Below are 10999 nucleotides of genomic sequence, written 5' to 3' on the forward strand. Positions count from 1 at the left end.
GCACCTCTAAACACACAAGTTGACACAAGTTGATCCTCGTGATCGATTCCTTAGCCGTGTGCGGTGCCCCCTGCCACCATATTCCTCGATAATACTGTAGCGGAGTTTAGGCGAAGCCCTGCTGCTGTAGTTCATCAAGATCGTCACCACGCCGTCGTGCTGACGAAACTCTTCCCCGACACTTTGCTGGATCGGAGTCCAGGGATCGTCATCGAGCTGAACGTGTGCTCGAACTCGGAGGTGCCGTAGTTTCGGTGCTTGATCGGTTGGATCGTGAAGACGTACGACTACTTCCTCTACGTCGTGTCATTGCTTCCGCAGTCGGTCTGCGTTGGGTACGTAGACAACACTCTCCTCTCGTTGCTATGCATCACATGATCCTGTGTGCGCGTAGGAAATTTTTTGAAATTACTACGAAACCCAACAGTGGCATCAGAGCCTGGTTATTGATGTTGATGTTATATGCACGAGTAGAACACAAGTGAGTTGTGGACGATACAAGTCATACTGCCTACCAGCATGTCATATTTTGGTTCGGCGGTATTGTTGGACGAGACGACCCAGACCAACCTTACGAGTACGCTTACGCGAGACCGGTTCCCTCGACGTGCTTTGCACAGAGATGGCTTGCGGGCGACTGTCTCTCCAACTTTAGTTGAACCAAGTATGGCTACGCCCGGTCCTTGCGAAGGTTAAAACGGAGTCTATTTGACAAACTATCGTTGTGGTTTTGATGCGTAGGTGAGATTGGTTCTTACTTAAGCCCGTAGCAGCCACGTAAAACATGCAACAACAAAGTAGAGGACGTCTAACTTGTTTTTGCAGGGCATGTTGTGATGTGATATGGTCAAGGCATGATGCTGAATTTTATTGTATGAGATGATCATGTTTTGTAACCAAGTTATCGGCAACTGGCAGGAGCCATGTGGTTGTCGCTTTATTGTATGCAATGCAATCGCGATGTAATGCTTAACTTTATTACTAAACGGTAGTGATAGTCGTGAAAGCATAAGATTGGCGAGACGACAACGATGCTACGATGGAGATCAAGGTGTCGCGCCGGTGACGATGGTGATCATGACGGTGCTTCGGAGATGGAGATCACAAGCACGAGATGATGATGGCCATATCATATCACTTATATTGATTGCATGTGATGTTTATCTTTTTATGCATCTTATCTTGCTTTGATTGACGGTAGCATTATAAGATGATCTCTCATTAAATTATCAAGAAGTGTTCTCCTGAGTATGCACCGTTGCCAAAGTTCGTCGTGCCCAGACACCACGTGATGATCGGGTGTGATAAGCTCTACGTCCATCTACAACGGGTGCAAGCCAGTTTTTGCACACGCAGAATACTCAGGTTAAACTTGACGAGCCTAGCATATGCAGATATGGCCTCGGAACACGGAGACCGAAAGGTCGAGCGTGAATCATATAGTAGATATGATCAACATAACGATGTTCACCATTGAAAACTACTCCATCTCACGTGATGATCGGTTATGGTTTAGTTGATTTGGATCACGTAATCACTTAGAGGATTAGAGGGATGTCTATCTAAGTGGGAGTTCTTAAATAATATGATTAATTGAACTTAAATATTATCATGAACTTAGTACCTGATAGTATCTTGCTTGTTTATGTTGATTGTAGATAGATGGCTCGTGCTATTGTTCCGTTGAATTTTAATGCGTTCCTTGAGAAAGCAAAGTTGAAAGATGATGGTAGCAATTACACGGACTGGGTCCGTAACTTGAGGATTATCCTCATTGCTGCACAGAAGAATTACGTCCTGGAAGCACCGCTGGGTGCCAGGCCTGCTGCTGGAGCAACGCCAGATGTTATGAACGTCTGGCAGAGCAAAGCTGATGACTACTCGATAGTTCAGTGTGCCATGCTTTACGGCTTAGAATCGGGACTTCAACGACGTTTTGAACGTCATGGAGCATATGAGATGTTCCAGGAGTTGAAGTTAATATTTCAAGCAAATGCCCGGATTGAGAGATATGAAGTCTCCAATAAGTTCTATAGCTGCAAGATGGAGGAGAACAGTTCTGTCAGTGAGCATATACTCAAAATGTCTGGGTATAATAATCACTTGATTCAATTGGGAGTTAATCTTCCGGATGATTGCGTCATCGACAGAATTCTCCAATCACTTCCACCAAGCTACAAGAGCTTCGTAATGAACTATAATATGCAAGGGATGAACAAGACTATTCCCGAGCTCTTCGCAATGCTGAAAGCTGCGGAGGTAGAAATCAAGAAGGAGCATCAAGTGTTGATGGTTAACAAGACCACTAGTTTCAAGAAAAAGGGCAAAGGGAAGAAAAAGGGGAACTTCAAGAAGAACGGCAAGCAAGTTGCTGCTCAAGAGAAGAAACCTAAGTCTGGACCTAAGCCTGAAACTGAGTGCTTCTACTGCAAGCAGACTGGTCACTGGAAGCGGAACTGCCCCAAGTATTTGGCGGATAAGAAGGATGGCAAGGTGAACAAAGGTATATCTGATATACATGTTATTGATGTGTACCTTACTAGAGCTCGCAGTAGCACCTGGGTATTTGATACTGGTTCTGTTGCTAATATTTGCAACTCGAAACAGGGACTACAGAATAAGCGGGCACTGGCAAAGGACGAGGTGACGATGCGCGTGGGAAACGGTTCCAAAGTCGATGTGATCGCAGTCGGCACGCTACCTCTACATCTACCTTCGGGATTAATATTAGACCTAAGTAATTGTTATTTGGTGCCAGCGTTGAGCATGAACATTATATCTGGATCTTGTTTAATGCGAGACGGTTATTCATTTAAATCAGAGAATAATGGTTGTTCTATTTATATGAGTAATATCTTTTATGGTCATGCACCCTTGAAGAGTGGTCTATTTTTATTGAATCTCGATAGTAGTAATACACATATTCATAATGTTGAAGCCAAAAGATGCAGAGTTGATAATGAAAGTGCAACTTATTTGTGGCACTGTCGTTTAGGTCATATCGGTATAAAGCGCATGAAGAAACTCCATACCGATGGGCTTTTGGAACCACTTGATTATGAATCACTTGGTACTTGCGAACCGTGCCTCTTGGGCAAGATGACTAAAACACCGTTCTCCGGTACTATGGAGAGAGCAACAGATTTGTTGGAAATCATACATACCGATGTATGTGGCCCGATGAATATTGAGGCTCGTGGCAGATATCGTTATTTTCTCACCTTCACAGATGATTTAAGCAGATATGGGTATATTTACTTAATGAAACATAAGTCTGAAACATTTGAAAAGTTCAAAGAATTTCAGAGTGAAGTTGAAAATCATCGTAACAAGAAAATAAAGTTTCTACGATCTGATCGTGGAGGAGAATATTTGAGTTACGAGTTTGGTGTACATTTGAAAAACTGTGGAATAGTTTCGCAACTCACGCCACCCGGAACACCACAGCGTAATGGTGTGTCCGAACGTCGTAATCGTACTTTACTAGATATGGTGCGATCTATGATGTCTCTTACTGATTTACCGCTATCATTTTGGGGATATGCTTTAGAGACGGCCGCATTCACGTTAAATAGGGCACCATCAAAATCCGTTGAGACGACGCCTTATGAACTGTGGTTTGGCAAGAAACCAAAGTTGTCGTTTCTTAAAGTTTGGGGCTGCGATGCTTATGTGAAAAAGCTTCAACCTGATAAGCTCGAACCCAAATCGGAGAAATGTGTCTTCATAGGATACCCAAAGGAAACTGTTGGGTACACCTTCTATCACAGATCCGAAGGCAAAACATTCGTTGCTAAGAATGGATCATTTCTAGAGAAGAAGTTTCTCTCGAAAGAAGTGAGTGGGAGGAAAGTAGAACTTGACGAGGTAACTGTACCTGCTCCCTTACTGGAAAGTAGTTCATCACAGAAAACTGTTTCAGTGACACCTACACCAGTTAGTGAGGAAGCCAATGATAATGATCATGAAACTTCAGATCAAGATACTACTGAACCGCGTAGATCAACCAGAGTAAGATCCGCACCAGAGTGGTACGGTAATCCTGTTCTGGAGGTCATGCTACTAGATCATGATGAACCTACGAACTATGAAGAAGCGATGGTGAGCCCAGATTCCGTAAAGTGGCTTGAAGCCATGAAATCTGAGATGGGATCCATGTATGAGAACAAAGTATGGACTTTGGTTGACTTGCCCGATGATCGGCAAGCAATTGAGAATAAATGGATTTTTAAGAAGAAGACTGACGCTGATGGTAATGTTACTGTCTACAAAGCTCGACTTGTCGCAAAAGGTTTTCGGCAAGTTCAAGGAATTGACTACGATAAGACCTTCTCACCCGTAGCGATGCTTAAGTCCGTCCGAATCATGTTAGCAATTGCCGCATTTTATGATTATGAAATTTGGCAAATGGATGTCAAAACTGCATTCCTGAATGGATTTCTGGAAGAAGAGTTGTATATGATGCAACCAGAAGGTTTTGTCGATCCAAAGGGAGCTAACAAAGTGTGCAAGCTCCAGCGATCCATTTATGGACTGGTGCAAGCCTCTCGGAGTTGGAATAAATGTTTTGATAGTGTGATCAAAGCATTTGGTTTTATACAGACTTTTGGAGAAGCCTGTATTTACAAGAAAGTGAGTGGGAGCTCTGTAGCATTTCTGATATTATATGTGGATGACATATTACTGATTGGAAATGATATAGAATTTCTGGATAGCATAAAGGGATACTTGAATAAAAGTTTTTCAATGAAAGACCTCGGTGAAGCTGCTTACATATTAGGCATTAAGATCTATAGAGACAGATCAAGACGCTTAATTGGACTTTCACAAAGCACATACCTTGACAAAATTTTGAAGAAATTCAAAATGGATCAAGCAAAAAAAAAGGGTTCTTGCCTGTGTTACAAGGTGTGAAATTGAGTAAGACTCAATGCCCGACCACTGCAGAAGATAGAGAGAATATGAAAGATGTTCCCTATGCATCAGCCATAGGCTCTATCATGTATGCAATGCTGTGTACCAGACCTGATGTGTGCCTTGCTATAAGTTTAGCAGGGAGGTACCAAAGTAATCCAGGAATGGATCACTGGACAGCGGTCAAGAACATCCTGAAATACCTGAAAAGGACTAAGGATATGTTTCTCGTATATGGAAGTGACAAAGAGCTCATCGTAAAAGGTTACGTTGATGCAAGCTTTGACACTGATCCGGACGATTCTAAATCGCAAACCGGATACGTGTTTACATTAAACGGTGGAGCTGTCAGTTGGTGCAGTTCTAAACAAAGCGTCGTAGCGGGATCTACATGTGAAGCGGAATACATAGCTGCTTCGGAAGCAGCAAATGAAGGAGTCTGGATGAAGGAGTTCATATCCGATCTAGGTGTCATACCTAGTGCATCGGGTCCAATGAAAATCTTTTGTGACAATACTGGTGCAATTGCCTTGGCAAAGGAATCCGGATTTCACAAAAGGACCAAACACATCAAGAGACGCTTCAACTCCATCCGGGATCTAGTCCAGGTGGGAGACATAGAGATTTGCAAGATACATACGGATCTGAATGTTGCAGACCCGTTGACTAAGCCTCTTCCACGAGCAAAACATGATCAGCACCAAAGCTCCATGGGTGTTAGATTCATTACAGTATAATCTAGATTATTGACTCTAGTGCAAGTGGGAGACTGAAGGAAATATGCCCTAGAGGCAATAATAAAGTTATTATTTATTTCCTTATAATCATGATAAATGTTTATTATTCATGCTAGAATTGTATTTACCGGAAACATAATACATGTGTGAATACATAGACAAACAGAGTGTCACTAGTATGCCTCTACTTGACTAGCTCGTTAATCAAAGATGGTTATGTTTCCTAACCATGAACAATGAGTTGTTATTTGATTAACGAGGTCACATCATTAGTAGAATGATCTGATTGACATGACCCATTCCATTAGCTTAGCACCCGATCGTTTAGTATGTTGCTATTGCTTTCTTCATGGCTTATACATGTTCCTATGACTATGAGATTATGCAACTCCCGTTTACCGGAGGAACACTTTGGGTACTACCAAACGTCACAACGTAACTGGGTGATTATAAAGGAGTACTACAGGTGTCTCCAATGGTCGATGTTGGGTTGGCGTATTTCGAGATTAGGATTTGTCACTCCGATTGTCGGAGAGGTATCTCTGGGCCCTCTTGGTAATACACATCACATAAGCCTTGCAAGCATTACAACTAATATGTTAGTTGTGAGATGATGTATTACGGAACGAGTAAAGAGACTTGCCAGTAACGAGATTGAACTAGGTATTGGATACCGACGATCGAATCTCGGGCAAGTAACATACCGATGACAAAGGGAACAACGTATGTTGTTATGCGGTCTGACCGATAAAGATCTTCGTAGAATATGTAGGAGCCAATATGGGCATCCAGGTCCCGCTATTGGTTATTGACCAGAGACGTGTCTCGGTCATGTCTACATTGTTCTCGAACCCGTAGGGTCCGCACGCTTAAGGTTACGATGACAGTTATATTATGAGTTTATGCATTTTGATGTACCGAAGGTTGTTCGGAGTCCCGGATGTGATCACGGACATGACGAGGAGTCTCGAAATGGTCGAGACATAAAGATTGATATATTGGAAGTCTATGTTTGGACATCGGAAGTGTTCCGAAGTGAAATCGGGATTTTACCGGGTTACCGGGAGGTTACCGGAACCCCCCGGGAGCCATATGGGCCATCATGGGCCTTAGTGGAAAGGAGAAAGGGGCAGCCCAAGGGGGCTGCGCGCCTCCCCCCTTCCCCTAGTCCTATTAGGACTAGGAGAGGTGGCCGGCCACCCCTCTCCCTCTTTCCCCCTTGGGAATCCTAGTTGGAATAGGATTGGGGGGGAGTCCTACTCCCGGTAGGAGTAGGACTCCTCCTGCGCCTCTCCCTCTTGGCCGGCGCCCCCTTCCCCCTTGGCTCCTTTATATACGGAGGCAGGGGCACCTCTAAACACACAAGTTGACACAAGTTGATCCTCGTGATCGATTCCTTAGCCGTGTGCGGTGCCCCCTGCCACCATATTCCTCGATAATACTGTAGCGGAGTTTAGGCGAAGCCCTGCTGCTGTAGTTCATCAAGATCGTCACCACGCCGTCGTGCGGATGAAACTCTTCCCCGACACTTTGCTGGATCGGAGTCCGGGGATCGTCATCGAGCTGAACGTGTGCTCGAACTCGGAGGTGCCGTAGTTTCGGTGCTTGATCGGTTGGATCATGAAGACGTACGACTACTTCCTCTACGTCGTGTCATTGCTTCCGCAGTCGGTCTGCGTTGGGTACGTAGACAACACTCTCCTCTCGTTGCTATGCATCACATGATCCTGTGTGCGCGTAGGAAATTTTTTGAAATTACTACGAAACCCAACAGTATCACGCCACCACGCCACCAGCAGCCCCGCCACCAAGAGCTTTTCCCAGCCGCCGCCTTCAAGAAGGAGCATGACACCAGGCTGCTGTCGACACCCAGAACAGGGAATAGATGCTTCCGCCATAGCTCGAGGAGGAGGCGGGAGGGAGAGGATCCACCCCAAAGCCTCTAGGAAGGGGATCGATGCCAAATGCGTCGAATTTGGGGAGGCCGTCGCACCAGCTAGGGGTTTCCCCCGGAACCTCACCCGCACGTCAGATCCACCAGGCTGGCAACAGGGGCCGCCGACAGCAGCCGCCAAGGACCGGCGACGGCACGGATCAGGATAGATCAGAGCGGGGCGGAGCTTCTACATGGAGCCATGGCGGATTGCGAGGAGTCGCCACATTGCCATCGTCCGCAACCCCCACGGCGCCCGCGCGGCCATGGGAGGCTGCCCACTAGAGCCCGCCGGCGCAGCCCGCCGAATAGGCTACACCGCGCCCACCGGCCGGGGCCGCCGCCCCGGGGAGCCAAGGCCCTCCAACAAAGAGGAGGCACCAGATCCCTGTCGCCACCATCATCGGGCCCGAGCACCCGCGCCTCGGAGGCCCTCAGATGGCGGCAGAGGGAGGGAGGGGAAATGCGGCGGTGGCGCTATTGTTGCTTGCTTGCTGGTTGCTGAAGTGTTATGTTGTTGTTGGTGGTGGTGGTCTTCACTGTTGATCTGCTACGCTTGCACTTGAGGGCTGCTAGTACTGTTGTGGTTGTTTGCAGAGGGGAGGAGGCTGTGAAGGCTACTTGTTGATGTTGTTGTTTGAAGAGTTGAGGGAGGAAGATGACAGGTGGTGAGGTCAGGGTCATGGATTCGGTACGATCTGATGAGGGATATTAGTATGGTGCAGAGGAAGGAGGAGGAAGGCACGTATGAGATAAAGTGCTGAGAGGAGGCGGAGATGTAGTTGGGTGTGCCTCGGCAAGTAGAGACTTGGAGGATGCTCTGCTCGCCGCTATGCAGCAGTAAGCTATGTTGCGTGCATGTCTGGCCTCCGTCGAAGTGACATTTGATGTTGCACGGCTAGGTGGCTCGCATGAGGAACACGGAGGTCATCGAGGATAGGACAAGTTCCGCCTTTTGTATCTATACTGATGAAGATGGCACTGAAAAGGCCACAATTGCCACTAATAGGACTGATTCGGAGTGGGTTCTAGACTCTGGTCCTTCTAAACATGTTGTAGATGACTTTAGGGAGTTTGAGTCATATGATCAACTCACTCTCTCTCAATGTAACACAATACGTACTGCTGACAGGACATTGCAACCTATTAAAGGCACTGGGACAGTTTAATGTACACCCGATATTAAGTTATCTTTAGTCTTACATGTGCCATCTTTCCCAGTCAATCTGTTGCCTTGTAGTGCTAATTGACCAGGTGGGCTGTAGGATAACAATTGACAAACAAATGTACCTAATTGGGGACAAGTCGACTGGAAGGAGGATTGGTACTGGAATAAGGCATAGGGGGTTATGGTACATGGACTGTGAGGGGCTTGGTCAGACGGGCAGCCCAGTGTTTGTGGCAATTGTGGAAGAAAGAGAGTTTGTGGCAATGAAACATCACTACAGGATGGGGCATGTATCCTTTGATAAAATGTCCAGGTTGTTTCCTGATGTAATGCATGGAGTCGATAAGAACAAGATGAAATGTGATGTGTGTGGGTTTGCAAAACACACGAGGACGTCTTGTGTGAGTAAGGGACTTAGAAGTATATCCCCATTCATGCTTGTTCACTTGGATGTGTGGACAAGTCCGGTGGTGTCGGTTAGTGGTGCAAAGTATTGTGTGACCTTTATTGACTGCCAGTCACATATGACATGGATCTATTTGATGTGTCACAAGGATGAAACTTTCCAATGCTTCAAGACTTTCTATGCCTATGTGAAAAATCACTTCAATGTTCAAGTACAAGTGATAAGAAGTGATAATGGCACTGAGTATGTGAACAAAGTGTTTGGGACTTTCTTATCAAAGCACGGGATTTTGCATCAAACCTCGTGTCCGGACACTCCTCGGAATGGGGTGGCAGAAAGGAAGAATGACCATCTTCTAGAGGTTGCTCGATCACTAATGTTTACTATGAATGTGTCGAAATTCTTATGGAGTGAAGCTGTGATGACTGCGACACACCTGAACAATCGCACGTCATCAAGACTACTCGGTATGAAGTCACCTTCTGAGTTGCTTTTGCGAAAGAATGATTTTGTGGTTCCTCCCAAGTTGTTCGGTTGTGTTTGCTTTGTTAGGGATCACATGCCATCTTTGAGAAAATTGGATCCACGGGTCCTCAAGTGTATCTTCACTGGGTACTCTTCTGGGCAGCATGGCTATAAGTGTTGGAGTCCTTCTGAACAAAGGACCTTTGTGAGCATGGATGTCACCTTCAGGGAATCCGAACCATTTTATGGTGAAAAAACCCCGATCTTAGTGGATTATTTGAAAGTCTTGACCATACCCAATCTGTTGTGATAGGTCAATAGGGGGGAGAGTGGTGGTGGTGCCAATTCACTGATGCAGCAACCAATTGAGGGTGATATTCCGGTACAACGAAGAGAGCAGCAGCCCCAAAAAATGATAACACCACAGAGTAAATGGTTACAGAGCATCCTTGGTAGCCACTCGATCTGGATAAGGTTGCATGCTAAATCGCAACGCTAAATATTTATGTACTAGCTCATAGTTGCAGATTCCATTTTTTTAAATACTTCTTGAAAAAAATGTGAACAGAATTTCTGAAAATTGCGAATAATGTTTGAAAATAAGAACAAAACCTTTAAAAGGGAACACAATTTGAAAAAAATAAAAAATAATTGGAAAACATGAACAATTTTAATATATGATGATTTTTAAAATATATATTGATTTCGTTTTTGTAATATACGATGCACAATTTTTAAATACACATTAAATATTTTTATTTATATACGCTGAACATTTTTAAATACACAGTGAACATTTTTCTGATATACTCTAAACAATTTTGAAATGCAAAATGGGCATGTTTTTCAGGTATGTTGAACATTTTCTTATTATGCGGTGAACATTTTCTTAAAAATATGCGATGAGCATCGTTTTAACACACGATGAACTTTTTTTGTATAATACACAAAAAAAGGAGAAGGAAAATAAAAATAAACAGAAAAACAAAAAAAAGGGGGGGAGAAAGAACCATCAAGAAAACCAGAGAAAACAAAAAAATTGAACAAAAAACAAAAAGGGGAGAAAAAATAGAAAAGAGAAAGAAAAAGTAAAGTAAAAAACCGAACAGACGGATGGGCTCGCTTCAGCCGCCCAAGACATGGGAGCAAAAGCCCGTCGGAATTCCGTGTGGGCTGGGCCGGTGGGGCCCGCTCGTGGCGTGCCACCGCCGCCGAGCTCCTCCTCCCCTCCCCTCCCCCTCCCCTGCTGTCGCTGTCACTCCAAAACCGTCGCCTTGCGGGCTTCCCTCACCGCCGTCACTCTCCGCGCGCCGTCCTCCACCCAGACCCCACCCCCTCCTCCACCACCACCACCTCCCACCTCCCCCGTCGCGCCG

The sequence above is a fragment of the Triticum dicoccoides genome, chromosome 4B (genome assembly GCF_002162155.2).
Source record: "Triticum dicoccoides isolate Atlit2015 ecotype Zavitan chromosome 4B, WEW_v2.0, whole genome shotgun sequence".
In the NCBI taxonomy this organism is placed as follows: Eukaryota; Viridiplantae; Streptophyta; class Magnoliopsida; order Poales; family Poaceae; genus Triticum; species Triticum dicoccoides.